Raw genomic sequence first — 27,704 nt, 5'->3', positions numbered from 1 at the left:
TGGCATTACCAAGAATTAAGATAGGAGTAGTGTACAGTGGGTCAGGAGATAAAACTAAGAGATGATGAACTGTGACCCGGGGGCCAGAAGACGGAAGTAATAAGGGAGGTAGTAGGGATAGTCTGATGACATGAGACTCACATCTGAGTATTTTTTAGGTAAGAGGGAGAGTGAGAATGCTCTAAAAGTGGTGATAAAGAATAGACCACATACTCCCCCCACCCTAACCCCAATCCTATGGGAGAAAAAACATCTTATCACTTGATAGTGTAGAAGTAGACTCAGGAGGGAGTCAGGTTTTGATTAGAGCAAGGAAGTGAGGGGAACCTTCAGAGAAGGTTGAGGATATAGAACAATTTGTTGATGATGGATCCATAAGTTCCCAAGGACATAGTGTTAGAGGTTTCAGAAGTTAGGGAGAAGTGGGAGAAAGGAATTAAATAGAGGGTGTGAACAGTGTATGAATTCAAGTAGGAAATGATTAGGAAGGGGAGTCTGGGACTACTTGCAGTTTTAATATGAAATTAATTTTTGTGGGTTCACAGCAGATATTGGTGGCAAAGCTGTGATTAGGGAGTAATGTTTTTAGGGCTTCCTCTTTTCCGTACAGATGAAAGCGAAGACATCTAGGAAGGGACAGTCTTACGGCAAACACAAAGAGTGCCCTCTTGGCCTCTGACAACAGAAATTAGATTCCTTGGAATTGCATTATATCTATACAGTGGCTTGGAGAAAATACTAGGTGCTCAATAAATGCTCACTGAAGGAATGAATGAAACATGAATGAATGAAAACTTCCTTTTCGATCTCTCAGAGGTGTTAGCATGTTTACACCTGCAGATATTTCAGTGCATTTCCCAAAGCTACTCCTCGGTCCTTAACACCCATGGGATTTCCTTCTCGCTCCCTCTTGGAATTGGAAATTTGAGAGCAGCTGAACGACGTTTAATTTTATCAAACAGATTTCTCCTTTAAGTAAACACCACCCTAGGTGAGGAGGAGGGGAAGTTTTGTGACTTCCCAGTTCCTTTTCTTGAGAAAGTTAGATATTAAGTAACTTCCTGAAGCATTCAGTCTCCCATCACTGCCCCACCCTCCTTCCTCTCCACCACCTCCCATCCCCTTGATCCACCTCTGCTAACCCTAGCCCAATCTTGTAAGATGGATAATAATTCATATACCCATTTTTGTGATCCCTATGTCACTACTGTTGCCTAAAGATCAGGTAGCATAGTACAATTATGACTATCATCACATATATATCAGATGAACTTTGAAATAAGATTAACATGATTACAATACTTTTAGTATTACTAGCCTTTGAATACACATGATTCAACCATGCCAAACATTATTAGATAGAAGCATAAAAACTACTACTTCTGACATTCTGGGCAAATCCCTCTTCAACAATTATATAATATCTCTTTCTGTTTCCCAAGTGTTTCTCTTCATTTCCTTAAAGTATGGCATTGTCAAATAACTGTAATAAAGTGGCTGCCCTGTGGTAATAGTGATATTACTATCATTAATAATGTTCAAGGAGTTTATTCATAAATAAGAAGAACTGAATCTGCATATAGCTCTGCTGCCCAAATTAACCCATCACATTCATTCATTTCCAATAAGTATTTATTGAGCGCCTACTATGTATCAGTCACATGATATTTTTACCCTAGGTATATTTACCCAAAACCATGTTAGACAGTGAATTTTCCAATCCCTTTTTACCCTTTTCCAAAATATAACTTCTTATAAAATAGTTATATTTCAATAGCATTACTAAGTGAAATGATAAATATCATGCACAGTAAATTTTGAAGAAAAAAGTATATAGACACTTTAGTGCATTTCTCATTAACATTTAACTCTCAAGAGTCAGTGCTTAATCTAATCATTTGCCCAGACTTTATTAGAATGTTCTTCTTTTAACTCAACCTCCATAGGTTAACTTTTTTTTTTTTTTTTTTTTTCCGATACACAGGCCTCTCACTGTTGTGGCCTCTCCCGCTGCGGAGCACAGGCTCCGGATGCACAGGCTTAGTGGCCATGGCTCACGGGCCCAGCCGCTCCGCTGCATGTGGGATCTTCCCAGACCGGGGCATGAACCCGTGTCCCCTGCATCGGCAGGCAGACTCTCAATCACTGCGCCACCAGGGAAGCCCCATAGGTTAACTTTTTATGCTATTTGATTTATGTGCTTTGGTTTTGTCAGTCATTAGCCTAAATAATTTTAAAAGCTCTTGAATAAGTGAGAATTAATCAAATGGTTATTTCAATTAATTCACTTTTCAGTTCTTCAAAATCATATTTCAAATGATTATGAAAAGTTTCTCAGATCTCTCTCTCTTTCTCTCTCTCTCTCTCTCACACACACACACACATATACACACAGACTCATACACATACACACATTAAAACACTGTAATTTAGATTTAACTTGTTTTTCATTCTAAAGTCCAGTATTAAGAATTTGATAGTCTAACCATTTCAAAATGCTTAACGTTAAAATTTTAAAACCATTAACACAGATGGCATGTTTTTCATTCCTGAGGGAAATGAGATTAAAATCTTTACTGCTGTTTATTGAAAGAAATTTCAAGAGAATCCCTATTATTGGGCCATTTTCCCGGATTTATTTTCCAAAGGCAAGGTTTTAGCTTAAAATGACTATATTACACACTGTTGTCTGTTTCTTTCATATTTCAAGAATATTGTTTCAATATATTTCAAGATATTGTTAAAACAGTTATTAAAGTTAAAGCGTATTGCATTGCACCACTTGGATGCAACAGTAATTTCCAGTTTACTTAAGTGAAATTTAACTTCCTCATAAAATGTTAAAATATATCTATTAAGATATTACAATGTCAGATAAACCAATACCTATTTTTTCAATATTGTTCATATCAATAGAGACTTTTAAGTATTTTAAATGTCAACAGTTATTAAATATACTATTTCTGAAATAGAAATTAAATTTTTATAAAGTAAAAATTCCAATAACCATTAAGTGTATTGACACGAATATTAATGTTCATGTTTATTATTCTAAAATTGTTACAAAAGAAATAAATTCCTTTGTTTAAAACAACTCTAATGAGAACAAAGTTGAAAGCAGACTTCCCAATTACAATTTACATTTTAATTTTGAAATAATATCCTTGAAAGTCTAACATTAGTTAGACTAAATTCATTTTTTAAAGATTAAATGCATTTTTTATCATTTTACATTATATATAATTTAAAAATAGTAACCTTCTCCTACTTTGGTGATAGGCTGACATTTCTACTTATTATTATCCATATTAGGTGCATTCTTTTAAGCCACTTCAAGTATTTTCGGAAAAGGCAAAGCATAAAATAAACAAATGCATTACATATATGGCTGACATTTTTTCTCCAACATGTCTAAATGCCTCGTGAGATCTCAAGAGCTGAAGATAAAAGCAAACACTACACAGTTCTATTTACCACAGTCTTTCATGGGAGTTGTAAGAAGCTGAAACAATACTTTGTTTTATATTCAAGTAGAAGGTGGTAAGATACTAAATTATTGCAATAAGCAATCTTACAGATAGGATTTGAACATAACCAAAGATTATTAGCTTACAGAAGAGCTACAAGTTTGCTGTCACTTTTATTTTATTATTCTTTATGACAAAACAAGCTTTACAAACACTTCTAGTTCTTACCAAGGCATCCTCAACCAAGGCGTGACTGATCAAAATATCAAAAAAGAAAGCCAACTGTTTCTCCCACTCCCATCCCACTCCACCCTCTCACCATCCTCAGAAGCAATTCTGACCATAATCTCTCCCTCCCACTCTACCAACCCATTCTCAATGCATTCCTAGGATTCTGCAACCACTAAAATCCTAAGGCTAATTAAAAATCAAGGCAGATATGATTAGTTGCCTATCTATTTTTATTTCACCAATTCTTTATAGTTTATATATCAATATAAGAGACCTTGAGTTTTTTCCAGCAGCAGCATTTTCATAGAAGGTGGACTCTCCTTCCAGGCCAGGACATGGACCATAATTGGCATAAGCCAAGAGTGTAAACTCATTCTCCTTTGTTAATGTCTGGTATGAGTCAGTTCTGGCTAGTTCTGAACAATGAGATGAGGCGAAATCTGTTGGGTGCACTTTGGGGAAGAATTTTGCTCAAAGAAAGATGAACCTATTTTTCTTCCTTGAAAGTTTGAAGATGAAGCCATCTTGCGACCATGAGGTGATAAGTCTGGAATAATAGGCCAACATTCTGAGGATGACAGAGAGGAGTGAGCCTGGATCATTGAGTTCCACATCTGGAACACCCTATTGGCAGGTTCCTTGTTTTCTGAGATAATTGAATGTCTTTATGGATTATGGATTATAGATTTCATGGCTGGGTAATCTGTTACTTGCAGCAGAAATCTTCTTAACTGATTTTTTGAAAATTAAAAGATGACACCTTGTTCCTCCTAACTTCAAGCATTATCTAAAGCCTTTTAATGACACCCCCTTTGAGGAGAAATGTTTTCATCTCCCATTCTTTTTCCTCTCTTATGCTGTGCACCTATTCTTGTTTCTAGCAAGATTTTGTTACTTGAAAGGAAGCTTTATGAAATTATAGAGAATTAAGTACATGCAAAGTCCCCATTGTAAGTACCCTTCCCCTACCATTGTGATACGCCAAGTTTATTCAGTCTCCTCCCAAACCCCACCACCAACATTAGAATGTGTTTTCAGAAAGGAATATTAGATAGTTATAACCTTAGTATGATCTTAAAATAAGATGCTGGATTCCCTTATGCAGTGATTTTTCAACGTGTATACACAGATAATCTGCACCAGCAGCACCTGCAGGGCTCGTTAAAACAGAGTACTCAGTCCCATCCTAGAACTGGTGAAACTGAAGTCTCTAAAGGTGGGACCCAGGAATATGTATTTTACCAAGCTCCCCCATTAAAGATTGAGAACCACAGGCTTAAGGTGACTTATTTTGAATAGAGTTAGGTTAGAGGTAAAGGAGACTTTGAGATGCGATGCCTGAGATCCTTAAATAATCCTGAAGTGGGCCAGCTGGGGGTTTTCTTGGCCATTTGCCAAGTTCCTTGCCCGTGAACATACGAACTTCTAAACTTTCATCAGGAAAGTACAGCACAGTAAGTCTTTCCCCTTCTGATGAAGTTATTTATATAAATGATAACAAAGAAATAACATAGTTCATGGAACACTAATTTTTCTTTTAACTTACATTGGGTCACCTCTGATAGAAACTGCCTTTCAGTGCTCCACATGAGAAAGTAAAACTATTAATCAACGATTGTTAGGAAGGAAGCAACAACCAGTCTGTGGATATGGCTTTGTACCTAGACAAATCTCTTTTCTTTATGCCTCCCCTAAGATAAGTGGTCGGGGTGGGATAGAGAGCAGGGGATCTCTAATTTCTGGCGTTTTAAAATAGTTCAACCCTTAAGAAAAGAGACTTCATCACCAGAGGGTTGAGTAACTAGTATGAGTAATATTGCATATTCATTAATATTACATTGAGCAGACAATAAAGAGACTTTGCTTAAAAATAATTATGACTGACATCTGAAACTTTCACTCACTAGCTTACAAAATGACCAATTATTTCCAGGGATCTAGCAAGGAAAAGGAATTTCCCCAGATCATTGGCCAAAAAGTCCCCTAAAACACATGGCAATCAAGGAATGTGGTTGAGTTGCACCTGAGACGTAGATACCCGAATAACTTCACCAGTTTATCTCCATTGTTCTGCACCCTCTGGATCTTCAGAAGACTCAGGAGCTAAAAAGAAGGCCTCTCAAAAACGGAAGACGGGGACTTCCCTGGTGGCGTAGTGGTTAAGAATCCACCTGCCAGGCTTCCGGGAAGATGGCGGAAGAGTAAGACGCAGAGATCACCTTCCTCCCCACACATACACCAGAAATACATCTACACATGGAACAACTCCTACAGAACACCTACTGAACGCTGGCAGAAGACCTCAGACCTCCCAAAAGGCAAGAAACTCCCCACGTACCTGGGTAGGGCAAAAGAAAAAAGAATAAACAGAGACAAAAGGATAGGGACGGGACCTGCACCAGTGGGAGGGAGCTGTGAAGGAGGAAATGTTTCCATACAGGAGGAAGGCCCTGCTCGGGCGGAGACTGCGGGTGGCGGAGGGGGAAAGCTTTGGAGCCGCGGAGGAGAGCGCAGTCACAGGGGTACGGAGGGCAAAGCGGACAGATTCCTGCACAGAGGATCAGGGCCGACCGGCACTCACCAGCCCGAGAGGCTTGTCTGCTCACCCGCCGGGGCGGGCGGGGCTGGGAGTTGAGGCTCGGCTTCGGTCGGAGCGCGGGAGAGGACTGGGGTTGTCGGCGTGAACACAGCCTGCAGGTGGTTAGTGCGCCACGGCCAGCCGGGAGGGAGTGCAGAGAAAAGTCTGGACCTGCCGAAGAGGCAAGAGACTTTTTCTTACCTCTTTGTTTCCTGGTGCGCAAGGAGAGGGGATTAAGAGCACTGCTTAAAGGAGCTCCAGGGACGGGCGCGAGCCGCAGCTAAAAGCACAGACCCCAGAGACGGGCATGAGACGCTAAGGCTGCTGCTGCCGCCACCAAGAAGCCTGTGTGCGAGCACAGGTCACTATCCACACCCCGCTTCCGGGGAGCCTGTGCAGCCCGCCACTGCCAGGGTCCCAGGATCCAGGGACAACTTCCCCGGGAGAATGCACGGCGCGCCTCAGGCTGGTGCAACGTCACGCCGGCCTCTGCAGCCGCAGGCTCGCCCCGCCCTCCGTGCCCCGCCCTCCCCCCGCCCCCCCCCCGCCCCGGCCTGAGTGAGCCAGAGCCCCCGAATCAGCGGCTCCTTTAACCCCGTCCTGTCTGAGCGAAGAACAGACACCCTCAGGCGACCTACACGCAGAGGCGGGGCCCAATCCAAAGCTGAGCCCCTGGGAGCTGTGACAACAAAGAAGAGAAAGGGAAATCATTCCCAGCAGCCTCAGAAGCAGCGGATTAAAGCTCCACAATCAACTTGATGTACCCTGCATCTGTGGAATACATGAACAGACAACCAATCATCCCCAATTAAGGAGGTGGACTTTGAGAGCAAGATTTATTATTTTTTCCCCTTTTCCTCTTTTTGTGAGTGTGTATGTGTATGCTTCTGTGTGAGATTTTGTCTGTATAGCTTTGCTTCCACCATTTGTCCTAGGGTTTTATCCGTCCATTTTATTTTTGCTTTTTTAATTTTTTTCTCTTAATAATTATTTTTTTATTTTAATAACTTTATTATATTTTATCTTACTTTATTTTACTTTATCTCCTTTCTTTTTTTCCTTCCTTGCCTCCTTCCTTTCTTCCTCCCTCCCTCCTTTCTTTCTTTCTTTCTTTCTCTCTCTCTTCCTACTTCTACTAATTCTTTCTTTCTACTTTTTCTCCCTTTTATTCTGAGCCGTGTGGATGAAAGGCTCTTGGTGCAGCAGCCAGGAGTCAGTGCTGTGCCTCTGAGGTGGGAGAGCCAACTTCAGGACACTGGTCCACAAGAGACCTCCCAGCTTCACATAATATCAAATGGTGAAAATCTCACAGACATCTCCATCTCAACACCAGCACCCAGCTTCACTCAACGACCAGCAAGCTACAGTGCTGGACATCCTATGCCAAACAACTAGCAAGACAGGAACACAACCCCACCCATTAGCAGAGAGGCTGCCTAAAATCATAATAAGTCCACAGACACCCCAAAACACACCACCAGACGTGGACCTGCCCACCAGAAAGACAAGATCCAGCCTCATCCACCAGAACACAGACACTAGTGCCCTCCACCAGGAAGCTTACACAACACACTGAACCAACCTTAGCCACTGGGGACAGACACCAAAAACAATGGGAACTACGAACCTGCAGCCTGCAAAAAGGAGACTCCAAACACAGTAAGATAAGCAAAATGGGAAGACAGAAAAACACACTGCAGATGAAGGAGCAAGATAAAAACCCACCAGACATAACAAATGAAGAGGAAATAGGCAGTCTACCTGAAAAAGAATTCAGAATAATGATAGTAAAGATGATCCAAAATCTTGGAAATAGAATAGACAAAATGCAAGAAACATTTAACAAGGACCTAGAAGAACTAAAGATGAAACAAACAACGATGAACAACACAATAAATGAAATTAAAAATACTCTAGATGGGATCAATAGCAGAATACCTTAGGCAGAAGAACGGATAAGTGACCTGGAAGATAAAATAGTGGAAATAACTACTGCAGAGCAGAATAAAGAAAAAAGAATGAAAAGAACTGAGGACAGTCTCAGAGACCTCTGGGACAACATCAAATGCACCAACATTCGAATTATAGGGGTTCCAGAAGAAGAGAAAAAGAAAGGGACTGAGAAAATATTTGAAGAGATTATAGTTGAAAACTTCCCTAATATGGGAAAAGAAATAGTTAATCAAGTCCAGGAACCACAGAGAGTCCCATACAGGATAAATCCAAGGAGAAATACGCCAAGACACATATTAATCAAACTGTCAAAAATTAAATACAAAGAAAACATATTAAAAGCAGCAAGGGAAAAACAACAAATAACACACAAGGAAATCCCTATAAGGTTAACAGCTGATCTCTCAGCGGAAACTCTGCAAGCCAGAAGGGACTGGCAGGACATACTTAAAGTGATGAAGGAGAAAAACCTGCTACTAAGATTACTCTACCCAGCAAGGATCTCATTCAGATTTGATGGAAAAATTAAAACCTTTACAGACAAGCAAAAGCTGAGCGAGTTCAGCACCACCAAACCAGCTTTACAACAAATGCTAAAGGAACTTCTCTAGGCAAGAAACACAAGAGAAGGAAAAGACCTACAATAACAAACCCAAAACAATTAAGAAAATAGGAATAGGAACATACATATTGATAATTACCTTAAATGTAAATGGACTAAATGCTCCCACCAAAAGACACAGATTGGCTGAATGGATACAAAAACAAGACTCATATATTTGCTATCTACAAGAGACCCACTTCAGACCTAGAGACACATACAGACTGAAAGTGAGATGATGGAATAAGATATTTCATGCAAATGGAAACCAAAAGAAAGCTGGAGTAGCAATTCTCATATCAGACAAAATAGACTTCAGTGCAATCCCTATCAAACTACCAATGGCATTTTTCACAGAACTAGAACAGAAACTTTCACAATTTGTATGGAAACACAAAAGACCCCAAATAGCCAAAGCAATCTTGAGAATGAAAAACGGAGCTGGAGGAATCAGGCTCCCTGACTTCAGATTATACTACAAAGGTACAGTAATCAAGACAGTATGGTACTGGCACAAAAACAGAAAGATCAGTGGAACAGGATAGAAAGCCCAGAGATAAATCCACGCACATATGGTCACCTTATCTTTGATAAAGGAGGCAGGATGTACAGTGGAGAAAGGACAGCCTCTTCAATAAGTGGTGCTGGGAAAACTGGACAGGTACATGTAAATGTATGAGATTAGATCACTCCCTAACGCTGTACACAAAAATAAGCTCAAAATGGATTAAACACCTAAATGTAAGGCCAGAAACTATCAAACTCTTAGAGGAAAACATAGGCAGAACACTCTATGACATAAATCACAGCAAGATCCTTTTTGACCCACCTCCTAAGGAAATGGAAATAAAAAGAAATATAAACAAATGGGACCTAATGAAACTTCAAAGCTTTTGCACAGCAAAGGAAACCATAAACAAGACCAAAAGACAACCCTCAGAATGGGAGAAAATATTTGCAAATGAAGCAACTGACAAAGGATTAATTTCTAAAATTTATAAGCAGCTCATGCAGCTCAATAACAAAAACCAAACAACCCAATCCAAAAATGGGCAGAAGACCTAAATAGACATTTCTCCAAAGAAGATATACAGACTGCCAACAAACACATGAAAGAATGCTCAACATCATTAATCATTAGAGAAATGCGAATCAAAACTACAATGAGATATCATCTCACACCAGTCAGAATGGCCATCATCAAAATATCTACAAACAATAAATGCTGGAGAGGGTGTGGAGAAAAGGGAACCCTCTTGCACTGCTGGTGGGAATGTAAATTGATACAGCCACTGTGGAGAACAGTATGGAGGTTCCTTGAAAAACTACAAATAGAACTACCATATGACCCAGCAATCCCACTACTGGGCATATACCCTGAGAAAACCATAATTCAAAAAGAGTCATGTACCAAAATATTCATTGCAGCTCTTTTTACAATAGCCCGGAGATGGAAACAACCTAAGTGTCCATCATCAGATGAATGGATAAAGAAGATGTGGCACATATATACAATGGAATATTACTCAGCCATAAAAAGAAACGAAATTAAGCTATTTGTAATGAGGTGGATAGACCTAGAGTCAGTTATACAGAGTGAAGTAAGTCAGAAGAGAAAGACAAATACCGTATGCTAACACATGTATATGGAATTCAAGGAAAAAAAATGTAATGAAGAACCTAGGGGTAAGACAGGAATAAAAACACAGACCTACTAGAGAATGGACTTAAGGATATGGGGAGGGGGAAGGGTAAGCTGTGACAAAGCGAGAGAGAGGCACGGACATATATACACTACCAAACGTAAGGTAGATCGCTAGTGGTAAGCAGCCGCATAGCACAGGGAGATCAGCTCAGTGCTTTGTGACCACCTAGAGGGGTGGGATAGGGAGGGTGGGAGGGAGGGAGACGCAAGAGGGAAGAGATATGGGAACATATGTATACATATAACTGATTCACTTCGTTATAAAGCAGAAACTAACACACCATTGTAAAGCAATTATACTCCAATAAAGATGTAAAAAAAAATAAAAGAATCCACCTGCCAATGCAGGGGACATGGTTTCGATCCCTGGTCTGGGAAGATCTCACATGCTGTGGAGCAACCAAGCCCGTGCGCCACAACTACTGAGCCTGCGCTCTAGAGCCTGCGAGCCACAACTACTGAGCCCATGTGCCACAACTACTGAAGCCCGTGCGCCTAGCGCCTGAGCTCCACAACAAGAGAAGCCCCCATAATGAGAAGCCCGAGCACTGCAACGAAGAGTAGCCCCAGCTTGCTGCAACTAGAGAAAGCCTGCGCACAGCAAGGAAGACCCAGCGCAGCCATAAATTAATTAATTAATTAACTTTTTTAAAAAAAACAGAGGACAGCCTGGACCCTAGAGAATAGTGGAAGACAAAGGGCAGACAGGTGTGATGAGTTATGGAGGTTGCCAACTCAAGGGCTCAGATGAGGACAAATCTATCTATTATATAGAAGAAATGAGCCAGAGGTAATTGACCATATCAAAATAGAAAGAGCATAGAGCCTCTCAAATCTAGCCCAGCCAAAAGGCACCATGCGAGAAGATGGCTCAATGTGGATGAGTCTTCAAAATTTTTAAGGGAAGCTAGAAAACTGAATGTTTATGTGAAAGCTCCTCATTTCTAAACAGTGGCTCAAAAGAATTTTAAACACTGTGTGTGCCAACAAAACACATTTTCAGGGTTGAATTTCACCTATGAGCATACAGTTGCAACCACAGGGTTTTGCCTTCAAAGGTAAAATAGCAGAGTAAAAGACTATTGAGATTTCCAACTTAACCGGGAAGGGTCGAGTTAGGTATATTTTGGAAATTATTGTGTTGTTTTTGTTTTTGTTTTTTTCTGCCTTTCTGAGCACATGACATTGGCCCTAATTTACCTGAAAGTTTGAATCATCCATTGCCCTGGGGTAAAGATTAGGAATTTTCACAGAAAAGATTCAAAGAGAAAGACCAAGGTAATATTCAGCTTCTGATATTCAAAAATGGTTTTCCTCTGTCTGCAATGCCAGCAAGCAGTAAGCAGCCACAGGTGGATGTGATAACCAGATAATAGATTTATGTTCTAAGTAGTTAATCTCCCCACAGATTATTTAAGTGAGCCACAGAGAATTCAGCATGATTTTCCATTCAATGATACTTCTATAAAATAGAACTCTCTTCTAATGCAGAAAAGTCTAGGTAATTACTTATGTTGCATCTAGTAGGTAGCAGCAGGGCAATGTTAGTCCCAGGGAGCAGGTAGTAAGAGAGTCAGGCAAAGGAGCCATTTCTGGTATCAGCAATTCAGGAGTTTAAGGTTCAAGGTGAACAGAAATCTAGAAACAGGAAGTCACGTCAGAGCCAAGACAAGAGGCCCAGTCACCACAGGACAAAGTAGATGGGAATCACCAGCCTCAAAAGTCAATGGAAGTAAGATCTAGAACTGCCCTATCCAACATGGTAGCCTCTAGCCACATGTGGCTAGTGAGCATTTAAATGTGTCTGGTCTGAATTGAAATGGGCTATAAACCTAAAACATACACTGGAGTTAGAAGGTGTTATGAAAGAGAATGTAAAATGTCTCATTAATCATTTTTTTATTTTAATTACTTGTTGAAATGATAGTATTGAATATTTTAGGTATATTGGGTTAAATAAAATATAGTTAAAACTCATTGCACCTGTTTTGGGGTTTTGGGTTTTTTGTTTTAGTTTTTTTACTTTTTTAGTGTGTCTACTAGAAAAATTTAAAGTAACATATGTATCTCATATTGTATTTCTGTTAGTCCAAAAGTCAGAACCCCAGAGTCACCCTGCTGGCAAGCATGCAGTCCACACTCTTCTACACTTCCTGATGAAGTATGGAAGGAGGCTTTGCCCTGTGGCAAAGCTGGAGGGCCACTTTAGTTCTTCACACACAGAAAGGGAAGTTAGAGAAATAGAGAACGCTAGTGAAAAGTATACCTGATTATGGTTACTAGAATGATAGAAGAGCTGAGATAATAAGAAAGGTTTATAAAATTTAAAAAAGAAAATTTAAAGCAAAATTAAAAGAAATATAAACACTGAAGTATAAGATATATTTATTAGTATTTGATAGGCTTTATTTTTTAGAGCAGTTTTAGATTCACAGCAATATGGAACAGAAGGTACAGAAATTTCCCATATACACCCTGCCTGCACACATGCATAGCCTCCCTCATTATCAACATCCCACACCAGAGGGGTACATTTGTTACAAATGATGTGCCTACATTGACACATCATAATCCTCCAACTTCCATAGTTTATATTAGGGTTCACTCTTGATGTACATTCTGTGGATTGGACAAATTTATAATGGCATGCATCCACCACTATAGTATCATACAGAGTAGTTTCACTGCCCCCCAGATCCTCTGTGCTCTGCCTATTCATTCCTTCCTTCCCCACCAACCTTTGCCAGCCACTGATCTTTTTACTGTCTTTATAGTTTTACCTTTCCCAGAATGTCATATAGTTGGAATCATACAGTGTATAGCCTTTTCAGGCTGACTTCTTTCACTTAGCAATATGTATTTAAGTTTCCTCTATGTCTTCTCAGGGTTTGAGAGCTCCTTTGTTTTTAGTGCTGAGTAATATTCTATTGTTTGGACGTACCACAGTTAACTTATCCATTTATCTACTGAAGGACATCTTGGTTGCTTCCAAGTGTTGGCCATTATGAATAAATCTTTTCTAAACTCCATGTGCGAGTTTTTGTGTGGACATAAATTTTCAACTCCTTTGGGTAAATACCAAGGAGCATGATTGCTGGATCATATAAGTGTATGTTTAGTTTTGTAAGCAACCACCAAACTGTCTTGCAAAGTGGCTGTACCATTTATCATTCCCATTGAATGAACTCTCATTTGTTGAATAAATGAAGAAGGTGTGGTATATTTGTTTACAATGGAATAATATTCAGCCATGAGAAAGAATGAAAGTTTGCCATTTACAACAACACAGGTGGACCTAGAAAGTATTATGCTAAGTGAAATAAGTCAGACAGAGAAAGACAAATACTGTACAGCTTCACTTATATGTGGAATCAAAAGACAAAACAAATGAACAAACATAACAATATAGAAACAGAGTCATAGATCCAGAGCAATGAATGAGAGTTCCTATTGCTCCACATCTTGCCAGGACTTGACTTTATTAATGTTCTGAATGTTGACTATTCTAATGGGTGTGTAGTATTATCTCTTTGTTGTATAGATACCTTTGTCACCAATCTTTTAGACTACTACATCACTAGTCAATGTATCCAAACCTGAGGCTTTCATGGGGTGACCTGGGAATAACAGTTGGTCCATAGCTTGTTCTTGGTTCCAAGATCTCTAGCCAGGCTGGCTCAATGCCAAAAATCAAAACAAAACAAAACAAACAAACAAAACCCCCAAAACTATTATATCCATCCTTCTGCTAGAATTTTTGTTCACCAAAATCTTCACCCCAACATGGAGCACCTGACTCTTTCTTATCATATATTATTAAAGATTTAATATTTCTTTTAAAATAAAATCTAGACCTCTTACCATAGTTACATAATTTAGTCCCTGCCTACTGCTACAGCCTTGCTGTCCACCCCTCATTCACTATGTCACTGACATACTGGAATAAATGGCAGAATCATTCCCATCCAGAAACTTTGCCCTTCCTTTTTCCTCTACCTGGAATAGTCATCTCTCAAATCTTTGTATGGTTGACTCCTTGTCATTCAGGTTTCGACTCAAATGTTACCTCTTTAAAGAGGCTTTTCTTGTGATATTGCTCTCATCACTCTCTATCTCATTACCCTATTTTACTTTCTTCAAAACAATTATCACTGTCTGAAATGCCCTTACTTTTGACATATTTATTGTTAGTTTCCCCACTCTTCCCTCAACTGTAAACTCCACAAAAGCAGGAACCTGTTCACTGCTGTATCTTTATTGCAGGGTTATCACAAACAGTTGTATAGATCGTGTACTGCACAATCAGGTCATAGTCTATGTGTGCACATACATGGCACCTTGCTGTCTAGGTGCCTGGCACATAGTAGGTGTTCAATAAACATCCAATAAAGTGAATGAAAAGTTGACTTTATCCTTCAAGATCCCCTACAATTCCTTCAGCTCCCTCTGTTTATTTGTGACCCAGGAGGATAAAATTGAAATATTAATATAGAAAAAAATGATTTCTAGCCTAGAAAATTCTTTCCAAGTCTTTTTCAAATCAACGAATTCCCTGCCATCTAAATTCTAAGTCTGAACCTGTTTATTCTAGTTTGGAAAAGCCTTCAGACATTACCCCCAACCTGGCACAGGACCTATGTTATTCTCATTTTATTATCAGAAACTTCATCTTTTCATAATTGGTCTTGTTAGCTGAAAGATCCTGGCAAGTTTGAACTCATAGTACTCACTATTGATATCACTCATTTGGGAATTTTTTCGTGAGTTGCCATGTGAAATTTCTCCTACTTTTGTATATATTACCATCTAGCCCTTTGTTTTTTCATCTAACTTTTCATAGTGTGCTCCAGTCTGCCTTTCTACATTTTGTTGAGGTAACACACTGATTATTTCACTTTAAATTCTGTAGACTATTAGTCAAATGTCTCACACACAGTAGGTCCTCCATATCAAATGCTAACTTGAGCTGATTTAACGTTTTTATGGCTGAATTTCTGATTCAGAATAAAATCTTTAAAAGAGACCAGGCTCCCTTTCTCGAGATATATCAATAAAAACACTTAAATATATGCCTCCAACTGTTAATAATGTTTATTTAGAGGTCACTGGATTATGGTGGGTTTTTTTCTTTCTGAAATTTTCCAACTTTTCTCATTGAGTTTAGAAAAATTTTCAGTTGAAAAAATAATGGAAGTACATTATGTTTTTTAAAGGCAATACCATAATTAAACATGTCAGAACTAGGTTTTAAAGACTTAAGTCCCGCTCAGGAGTCGGGAGGTTCTATTCCTGAGTCCAGGCCTTCCCCTTTGTTGCCTATGAATGTGGTTGCAGAGTTTGCCAGAGGGGGAAAAAAGGTTGGGAGATGGAGCAATCACTGCAGGTCAGACTGAACTTAAGCAGAGAGAGGCTGGAGAAACAGTTCAAGGCTGGAAATAAGAAGGCCATTTTATTCCATTTAATTCATCTTACTGAGCACTTACTACATGCCAGCCATTTTCAAATTTATGATCTTACTTTAACCCTTATACTACTCTATATAAGGTATTTCTACACCCATTTTCAGATGGGGCAAGTAACTTTCTCAGAAATACAAATGATTTGCACTAGGTCACACAGCGAGTAAGTAACAGAGACGAGTCTCAGCTTCACAATGGTTCCTCACAAGATTCAAGCAAGAGAAGCTTGTGGTTCAGTACTAAGGTGACAATTGTTAAGTTTCCAGAGTGATGCTGCTTGGAAAAATCTTGGTGCACTTTGCTTAGCTAAGTTCAGGCATTTTAAAGGAGCCCATCAAACCAGATTAAATAGTTACCTACATTATGTTCATGCACTAGCAAGCAAGTAGGAGATATAAGGATTCCTGGGATTCAGACTCCACAGGCCTTGCTCAGTCATCACATTTATTCATATTTGCCTAAATCACAGGGTGGGGCTGGGAGGATGGGGAGCTCATAGATTTGCAAGCTTCTACTCTGCCAGTCTATGTAAATGTAAAGAACTGGCCAAGAGCCCAGTCTTTGGAGTAAGGCAATCTCAATTAAATTCTCTGTTCTGTTTCTTCCTAGCTGGTTGACCCTTAGTCCAGGTACTTAATCTCTCTGAGGCTTAATTTCCTTCTCTGTATAAAGGAGAAAACAGTAGTAATTATCTCATAGCTTTTAAGGAGTAAATGAGATAATATATGTATAGCATTTAGTTCAGTACATGACATATTGTAAGTATTAGATTCATGTTAGTCATTATGATCATCTCATTAATTCCTCATTGTGTTCAGCCCTGACTAGTTTCTCTTTCTGGTGATGACAGCCAATTTTAGTGCTCTGCCATCTCCTGAGTCAAGGCCATTGCCCCTCCAGCGCTGGTTCCAGCTTAGATGTGTGAGGTGAAGAAAATTTTACCCTTGTAGTTGGCCTGAGTGCCTCAGTTGCTGCTTCTTTTCTGTTTAGTTATGTCATAGGAGGAGGCAAAGTCCAGGGAAAGTATAGTTGTTTAAGATCTCAGGATTCACAGCCAGATTGCTTGGTTCTGCCACTTACTTAACCTCTGTTCTTCAGTTTCCTCATCTGTAAAATGGTGATAATAAGAGTACCTACCATCTTACTACTAGTTTTAGTTTGGGAGGGTTAAACGATTAATTCAGGAAACATGCTTAGGACAGTGCTGAGTGCATAGAATGCTCAATAAATGATAGGTTGTGCTATTACTTACAATTTGCATGTGAACAAATTGAGATTCAGAATTATATATCTGGTAAGTGTCAGAGCTGTGATTTGAATCCAAGTCAGTACAGTGCTAAAGTCTAAGCCCCTGTTACTAATCATAACCACTTTTTCAGGGAAACAAAATATGTACTTATTATTTTAAATTGTATAATGTTTGTTCAAATAAAATGTTTATAAATAAATACATGTATGAATAGATATTGTATATACATATATTGGGTTGGCAAAAACATTCATTCAGTTTTTTACGTAAGATGGCTCTACAGTGCTTAGGTGTCTTTAACTTCATTCGAAACAATTTTGTTAGATTGTATTGTGACAGCTGTCATATCAGCGTGCATTAAAAATAAAACTTATCAGAATTGGTGAATTTTTGTGTAGCCATTTGAATATTGAAGATGGAAGGAAAAAAGCAACATTTTCAGCGTATTATGCTTTATTATTTCAAGAAAGGTAAAAACGCAACTGAAATGCAAAAAAAGATTTGTGTAGTGTATGGGGAAGGTGCTATGACTGATCGAACGTGTCACAAATGGTTTGCGAAGTTTTGTGCTGGAGATTTCTCACTGGACAATACTCCACAGTCCGGTAGAACAGTTGAAGTTGATAGCAATCAAACTGAGATAATAATTGAGAACAATCAATGTTATACCATGCTGGAGATAGCCTCATACTCAAAATATCCAAATCAAGTGTTGAAAATCATTTGCACCACCTTAGTTATGTTAATCGCTTTGATGTGAGGGTTTCACATATGTTAAGTGAAAAAAACCTTCTTGACCATATTTCAGCAAGTGATTCTCTACTTAAACATAAGGAAAACGTTCCATTTTTAAAACAAATTGTGACGGACAATGAAAAGTGGATACTATACCAAAATGTGGAACAGAAGAGATCGTGGGGCAAGCGAAATCAACCACCACCAACCACAACCACACCAAAGCCCAGTCTTCATCCAAAGAAGGTGATATTGTGTATATGGTGGGATTGGAAGGGAGTCCTCTATTATGAGCTCCTTCCGTTAAACCAAACAATTAATTCCAAGAAGTACTGCTCCCAATTAGACCAACTAAAAGCAGCACTTGACGAAAAGTGTCCAGAATTAGTCAACAGAAAACGCATGATCTTCCATCAGGATAACGCAAGACCACATGTTTCTTTGATGACCAGGCAAAAACTGTTACAGCTTGGCTGGGAAGTTCTGATTCATCCGCTGTATCCACCAGACATTGCACCTTCGGATTTCCATTTATTTCAGTCTTTACAAAATACTCTTAAATGGAAACAATTTCAATTCCCTGGAAGACTGTAAATGGCACCTGGAATAGTTCTTTGCTCAAAAAGATAAAAAGTTTTGGGAAGATGGAATTACGAAGTCGCCTGAAAATGGCAGAAGGTAGTGGAACAAAATGGTGAATACATTGTTTAATAAAGTTCTTGGTGAAAATGAAAAATGTGTCTTTTATTTTTACCTAAAAACCGAAGGAACCTTCTGGCCAACCCAATATATGTATTGTGTCAATTTTAAACAGTAGTTTTTTTCCCCCAAAATAAATCTCACGTTGAATCCCAATAACATTATGAAGCAGATAAGATATGGTTGAAGGGACAAGTAGATGCAAGCAGAAAATGGGAAGATCATGGGTGGGTCTGTGGCCTTCCCCAGGCCTTTCCATCATGATCAGAAGTCCCTTCTCCAGGCTGGGTTTGAGAAACAGCATTAGTTTTCTATTGCTGCCATAACAAATCACCACAAATTTAGTGACTTAAAGCAACACAAACTTATCATCTTAAAGTTCTGTAGGTCAGAAGTCTGGCACGGGTCAAAATCAAGATGTCAGAAGAACTGCATTCCTTTTTGGAGGCTCTAGGGGAGAATCTGTTTCCTTTCTTCTTCCAAATTCTAGTGGCTGTCTGCATTCCTTGGTTCATGGCTCACTTCTTCCATTGTCAAAGCCAGCAACAGGGGGTGGAGTTCTTCTCACATCACGTCTCTCTGACCCTTCTCCTGTTGTGAACTTTCTCTCCAATTTTAAGGATTCACATGATTACATTGGGCCTACTGGGATAACCCAGGATCATCTTCTCATCTTAAAGTTTATAGATTTGATCACATCTGCAAAGTGTGGGATTAGGGCATGAATATCTTTGGTAGGCTAGGGGCAGTATTCTGCCTACCACAGCTCCACAGAACACAGCATTTTGAAAGCCACAGTATTAGGGTAAACATTGCTAACTTTTTTTCTAGTTACTGAAAGTTGATGACGTTTTAGTGGATTACAGAAAAGTGAATCATACACAAACTGATTTTTTCACATTAATACATATTTTTAAAAGATGTCACATAGTAAAAGGGGGGAAAAAAGGAAGGCAGTACAGTCCAGGTTTTAAGCTAAGTACAAAAATATTTATTTTGGGCTTCCCTGGTGGCTCAGTGGTTGAGAATCTGCCTGCCAATGCAGGGGACACGGGTTCGAGCCCTGATCTGGGAAGATCCCACATGCCGCGGAGCAACTGGGCCCGTGAGCCACAACTACTGAGCCTGCGCGCCTGAAGCCTGTGCTACCAACAAGAGAGGCCACGACAGTGAGAGGCCCGCACACCGCGATGAAGAGTGGCCCCCGCACAACGATGAAGAGTGACCCCTGCTTGCCACAACTAGAGAAAGTCCTCGCACAGAAACGAAGACCCAACACAGCCAAAAATAAATTAATTAATTAATTAATTTTAAAAAAAATTTATTTTGGCTGGCTAATTACAAAAGTTATGAAGCTAGTTACAAAGGATACAAATTAAATTTAGCATGATTTTATTTGTATTTATTTATACCCTGCCTTATTCTACAAATATTATTTAAGGCAGATAGGCTTTAAAAGTTTGCCATTTATGCACACTGCATTTAGCCAATAGGAGAGAAAATTGTTTTATTTACGGTTAGTATTTCTACAAAAAAGGAAGACATTTACAGGTGCTTTCTTTCACCAAAAATGCATGGCATATATAATTATTTGTGAAATATTAAACTGTGTATTACTTGATATTTCTCATCAACTGAACAACAACAGAAAAAAGCATGGCTCTCATTCATATTAGCTTGAAAGAAATTTACTACATCTTACAGATATACAATATGTGCCTTTAGAAAGGTTATGCCTCTACTGCATGATATCACTTACATATGGAATCTAAAAAAATAATACAAATGAATGTATATGCAAAACAGAAACAGACTTGCAGATACAGAAAACAAACTATATATATAGTTTACAAACTACACAATGATAACCAAAGGGGAGAAGGAAGGGGGGAGGGGAAAATTAGGGGAATGGGATTAAGATGTACTATGTATAAAATAGATAAGCAGCAAGGATATACTGTATAGCACACGGAATCATAGCCATTATCTTGTAATAACTTTCAATGGAGAATTATCTGTAAAAGAACTGAATCTCTATGCTGTACACCTAAAACTAATATAATATTGTTAATCAACTATACTTCAATTTTAAAAAAAACAAAGAAAGGTTATGCCTACATGGCAATTCTTCTCTCCTGCGAACAGTCCATGAAGGAAATATCGTAGGCTTTCAAGAGCTCCAGAGAAGGTAGCCTGCAGAGTTGACTAATCTCTGTTCACTCATTAAGGGCTCTCTGTTGCCACCCATGCCCACAGCTTCTTCTCATCATTTCTGCCCTTTCTAACCTCTGCCACTTCTGCAGTTACTACCTTTACTCTCCCATCTTCTTTCTTCTCTAACTCCCTCCACTAATCCCCTGCTTCATGGATTTAACAAGCAAAAGTTAGCAAAATTGCTTTTATGGGCAGGATTAATCAATCAGAGTACTCTGGTGGTTTTTTGTTTTGTTTGTTTGCTGGTTGGTGTGGTCAATCCAACCATCATGATGCAGAAGGCATAAACATAAGCTCTGATTTGACACTTTCTCTGCAATGTTTACTTTAATTATGGGCTAAGAGTTGTACCTGAAGATTCAGAGTTGTTGAAGGATGGATGTTGGATAGGCAAGGATTTACAGTAACTATATCAGAATAACAAACCAGTTCCAGATAAATTATTATGCTAAAAAAAGAACTGCACAAGTGCTAAAGAAAAACTTAATGATTTGAACACTTTCCCAAATATTAATTGGCCCTAAAATATGTATAAAAACAATGCACAAAGTATCAATTAGAAGCATGACAGGCATACATTATAAGCCTAAACCCATCTTTTTCTCTCTAAATCATTCATCAAAAAACAATTCTTCATTGATTAGTACAGACCGACAACAAAAATAAAGGGCCGATGAATTTTTTAAAGAAATCTATCTATTAAAAATATGTGCTACCTTATCTTTTTAATTTGGTAATATAAGCTAAAATTGGACTTAAGTTTACCATAACAATTAGTTAAATGGCACTAACAGAAGCATTCACTGAGATAGCATACCATTGTTAGAAAAAGAGAGCCTGCAATGATACTATAGACACTATTTTTTTTTTAAAGTGAGGAAATATTTCTTTAAAAATACTGTGGTGTTAAAGAGATGTGGTTCTAAAAGGTAGCGCGATATTCACAGGATGAATTAAGAATGTTACCAAAATAATTAGATAGCAATTTTGGCTAGGTATTAAAAGTTATATAGTAATGGATTACTTTCAAATAGGATTCCTATCTGGTCACTGTAGAAGAAACCTAAATCAGGCATAATTAACTTGAATCAAATGTACACAGAAACTTCTTTGCCATATGGTTCATTATTACCTTATATGGATTTTTAAAAATAAATTTATCTATTTTTTGGCTGCATTGGGCCTTCGTTGCTGCGCGCGGGCTTTCTCTAGTTGTGATGCGTGGGCTCTAGGCGCGTGGGCTTCAGTAGTTGTGGCACGAGGGCTCAGTAGTTGTGGCTTGTGGGCTCTAGAGCACAGGCTCAGTAGTTGTGGCGCATGGGCTTAGTTGCTCCGCGGCCTGTGGGATCTTCCCAGACCAGGGCTCAAACCCGTGTCTCCTGCATTTGCAGGCAATCTGCTGTGCCACCAGCGAAGTCCCCTTACATGGATTTTAAATCAATCTCTGTACCAAGGAAATTAAAGCAATTTACAAATAAAGGCCAGAATAACTAAGTCAGCCTATGAGGTAGTCCTATTTCTCATCAGCATTATAATAGGAAACATTTTTATTTTTTAAAAGTATACTGTGGTGTTATATAATACTATGTCACAGACACTAGCATGGATATTAATGTCAGAGTATCTACCTAAAAAAATAGTAATTCTGAAGATTAAATATGAATCCAGATAGGTACCTTATGGATCATGTGTCCTTAGTTCTCGGTACAGCGTCAACCAAGCTCAACAAGTATTTGGTGAATTTGTCACCAAGTGGTTTAACTTTCAGTGTTACTCCTATGGACAGATGCTAAATAAAAGCCAAAACCAGAGAACTGTTTTTCACATTTTAATCAGACCTTCACATTTAGAGGAACTTAGATGAATGGATTCGTCAAATCTATATTTGTGTTATTAACAACATCTTTGAATAATTAAAATGTAACCATTTCAAATTGAATTACATTTATAAATACATAATTCTACCTGGATTTTTTCAAGTGACTTCCAGCTGGTACTTATTTTCTTACACTCCACAGCTAATCCATTCTTCAATCCTGTCAGCTCTATCTTCAAAATATATCCAGACTCTGACGCCTTTCCTCCACCTCCAATAATCCAGTCACCTTTGCCTCCCATCTAGAGTACCCAAGTGACTTCCTGACTGGTCTCCCTGCTTCCACCCTTATCCCCTAAACACAGCAGACAGCGTGATCCTTTTAAAATATGTCATATCATGTTACTCCTCTGCTTATAACTATTCACTGGCACCCCATCTCACTGAGAATGAACCCAACGACCTACAAGCACCAAACAATTCTGACCCTGGCTACGAATCCAACCTCATCTCCAACCATTTCATTCCTTGCAAACTCTCCTTCACACTCCTTGCTTTTCTCTAAGCATCTCAGGGCCTTTGCACTCACTGGTCTCCTGCCTGTTTCACTCTTCCCTAGATACTGCGTGGTTCGCTTCCCCTCTTCATTGAAGCTTCTGTTATCTCCTCTAAGGAGACTTCTCTCCCCACCCTATCTAAGACAGCACTCATTTTCTTCTCCTCCTCCTTCACCTGATCTGCTCTTTCTTTCATAGCACTTATCACCACCTAACATATACTTATGTGATGGTTTGTTCATTTTATTTGTCTTTCTTCCCCTGGTATGGTGTAAGTTCCAGGAGAACAGGGATTTGTCATTTGGTTCACTCTTTCAGAAACACCACTCTTTCAGAAACAAAATGGCTTTTTTACTGTTGCTGAAACATGCCAAGTTCTTACTCATCTTTCCTCTTGTTTCTTCTTGTGGCTGACTTGTGCACAGTACAGACAGGTCAACATCTCCTAAAGACTAGAGTGGTCCATAAACTAAATGAACAAATGATAATTAGCTTTGTTTGTCAACATAGGTAAAATCTGTCGATTTATTGAGATTAAATGTTCGTTATTGTGTTGTCCATATAAAAAGAAAAATATTAAGAAAAGTGATAACTGCTTTAAACTGAATAATTTAAATTTCATTTTGTACCCAGATATGCTATCTTTTTGATCCCCATGACCCTGTAATAAAGGTAAAGCAGGTATTAATACCCAGAGGTGGATTTACTGTGACGATTAAATTTCAGGACCCTTTATTTGCATGAGGCTTCTTGGGAGAGGTGCACGGTATATGTTTCTGTATTATTTTTCTTAATGTGATCTCCATGTTTTTTAGAGATCCTTCCTTGACCATCTTCATCAAACTAAACAATATTCCAAGAGCCCTCTGAAGAATGAGGATCTGTTTGGTGAAAAGGATGTGGGAAAATCTTTCAAGCAGAAGGAATAGTGTATGGGGTACTAACGACAAGAGATTTCCTGAACTAACATAACAGAAGGCCAGGATTGACAGTGAAACTGGAAGAGCAGACAGAGGTCGGATCATGGTGAGGCTAAAAAGCAATGCTTAGGATTTGAGACTTTTATTTAATGGTCTTAAGCTAATATTTCTAAAAGATCATTCTAGCTGCACTGTGGAAATTTGTGGAAAATTTTAGGCCCAATTCTAAATTTGATTACACATGTAAAATGCCTGCAAAGATGAATGGAAAGTGAATCCAGGGATTGAGACTAGAATGTATTGTTTTGTATTTTTATTATTTTTCTGCTCAAAAAGGTACATTTTCTTTATTTTTTAAAATGGGATTATTCCAGTTTTTTCCTGCCTAGTTTAAATCTCTAGAGATGCAGAGCAAATTTTATCATGATTTTAAAAAACTAATATAAAATATACACAGAAGAAAATAGAAAGCTAAGGCATGTGGGAAAATCAAAGTAATATGAATGTAAAACTATAATCACTTCTTTTACACTTAGTAAACTAACTAAAATAATTATTAATAATACTCAAAACTATTAAAGTTGAAATGAAATGAAAACACAAACAATTTTAGTAGTATTGTCCATTTGGAGAAAAATATAGTACTAGATAACAAGAGCTAAAAAAATGTTTATATCCTTGGATCCAAAAATCCCACCTTTGTGATTTTTTCCAAAGACAACTTAAAAGAAGGAAAAAGTTTTTCATAAAACAATGTTCAGGTGGCAGTTGATAGTGACTATTAATGTCCTAAGGCAATGAGGCACAGACCTGGTGATGTTTTTCAGGATATAAAAGGTTGAGAGGTTCTACAGCTTGGTATGCTTTTCTGGGGCTGGAGGCTTCAGGGTAGGATGCTTTCCTTGGCCAGACTAGAGTCCTTGTGAAGGTACTGAGTATCTGGAAAAGATGAAATAATGTGAAAATGAATTGTCTCTTATTGTATGTAAGCCATCCCTCAGATTAGGGTTACTTTATGGTTATATTATTGTTAGGTTGTACATTGTAATGAAATTTTAATGGGAAGACTTTTGTAAAAATACTTTTAGGAGGGCAAAGGATAAATCAATCAAACGAATCACCATGACATACCTCAGAAAATGGTGGTGCTGACAACCCAAGGAAAGGTATCTACTTCATAATCCATGTATTCTCATACTTTAAAATACAACTCTATAGTCAAGTAGTAAGGGTAGTAAAAATATACAGATTTGATCACTTTAAATAAATATATGTCAAAAGTACATCATAGGCAAAAGTATAATGTAAATAACTTAGAAAAGCATGTTTATATTTGTTAATATAAACAAAAGGTTAAAGTTCATAATATACAAAGAGTTCTTATAAATAATTGAGATAGATGGCTGCTATAATAGAAAAATATGTAAATGACATGAAAAATGTCAGAAGATGAAATGCAAATGGACAATAAATATAAGAAAAGATATTCAGCTTAATTAATAATAAAAGAAATGGAAGGAAAGAAAGACAGACAGACTTGATGGATTGTTAAAGTTTAAGAGGATTTATAATACTCAGCGACATTGAGAGTGTTGAGAAATGGATATTCTCTTGTGCTTGGTGGGATTGTAAACTGATATATTTCTGGAGGAATGATTGAAAATATGTACCAAATTTTTTTTTTTTTAAAGAAGATGTTGGGGGTAGGAGTTTATTAATTAATTTATTTATTTTTGCTGTGTTGAGTCTTCGTTTCTGTGTGAGGGCTTTCTCTAGTTGTGGCAAGCGGGTGCCACTCTTCATCACAGTGCGCGGGCCTCCCACTATCGCAGCCTCTCTTGTTGTGGAGCACAGGCTCCAGACGCGCAGGCTCAGTAGTTGTGGCTCACGGGCCTAGTTGCTCCGCGGCAAGTGGGATCCTCCCAGACCAGGGCTCGAACCCGTGTCCCCTGCATTAGCAGGCAGATTCTCAACCACAGCGCCACCAGGGAAGCCCCCCAAATTTTTAAATGGATATAATTTTTTGCTCCCAGCAATTTCACTTCTAGAAATTTATCCTAAGGAGATAACCCAACAAGTACTCAAAGATTATACATAAGGATATTCTCTACAGTATTATCTACTATAAAAAAATTGGGAACAATCTAATTATCCTTTAACAAGCGTTGATTAAACAACTTATTGTTCAACCATACTACCCAGTTATGAAAAATAATGGTGTAAGAAGATATACACAACATACTATTTCATTAGAAAGCTGTGTACAAAGCAGTATGCATATAGAATGTCCAGTTATATAAAATTATACGTGTTGTGTGTGTGTGTGTGTGTGTGTGTGTGTGTATTATAAGATGACTAGAAAATTGTTTAACAAAGTTTTAGTGCTTATCACTGGGTGGTGAGATTTCAGGTGATTTTACTTTCTTCTCTTATGCTTTTGTGTTTTGATTTTTTTAAACTATGATCATGTATTATAATTATAGTCAGAAAAATATAAAGCCATTCTCATTTGAAAAAATATACTTCACGTTTTATTTTTCACAAACTTTAAACTCTATATGCTTCATAGTATGAAATTTATGCTTTATCTTTATAGTTAGAAATGCTTTATATTTAGAAAACTATTCATGAAAATCCACTTAATTCATATTATTGTCAATTATGTAAAAAAGTAAAAATTAAACTAGGTCATTGTAGTTTGAGTAGCGTAATGCCGGTATGATTTCTTTTTTAATATTTTCCTCCTTTTTTTTCATTATTTACGTTTTAAAAAAATCTCTATTAGAATGAGCTAACTCTTTAAATAAGAAAACTGTCTTTGCTTTAGCATAATTTACAGCCTCTTGCCCTCCTGCTCCCCAGTTCACACACAGAGCCACCCGCCCCACCTCACACATAGCCAAATACAGGTCAATTTACAGCCAGCGAGCCACACGTGGGACTACTCGCCCAGCGCAGCGTGGACCTGCAAGCGCAGCTCGTGGACGCTTCCATTTTCCCCGAGCGGTGGGGGGAGATTTTCTTAGAAATATAACTTACTTATCCCCATATTTCATAAAATAACTTCACTAGCAACAACGAAATCAATAGAATAAATTGCACCAAACCAAGCTGTGCAATAAAATAAGTAAATCTGAGGTAAAAAATTGAAGTTCGTGTTCTGTTTCTCTAATACAGGAACTCGCTAGGAAGAATGGTTTAATCCGAAGCGTCCCACTCAGGTAAACGACTTCACAGTTTTTTCCTCCTTATTACTAATTAGATAATTCTCTAATAACACCAAGGTCCTGCTAGTGTGTCAGCTTCCAGAAATACAAGCACTTCTGTGACCCTCTTCATGAATTTGCCCCAAACAATCAACAGCTAACAGAAATGCTGAGTTCTGGACCTCGTCCCTCAGGTGTGCAGGTCAGGGCTGGGAGGGCACGTGGGATGTGCTCCCGTACTGTAAATAGAACCTGAATTTAAACTTTACACTTGAAATGTTTTAGACTCCTGACGAGGTGGCTGTGTACTATGG

The sequence above is a fragment of the Leucopleurus acutus genome (assembly GCF_964270905.1).
Source record: "Leucopleurus acutus genome assembly, chromosome: 3".
NCBI classification, from domain to species: Eukaryota; Metazoa; Chordata; class Mammalia; order Artiodactyla; family Delphinidae; genus Leucopleurus; species Leucopleurus acutus.
Note: the sequence above shows the minus strand (reverse complement) of the source record.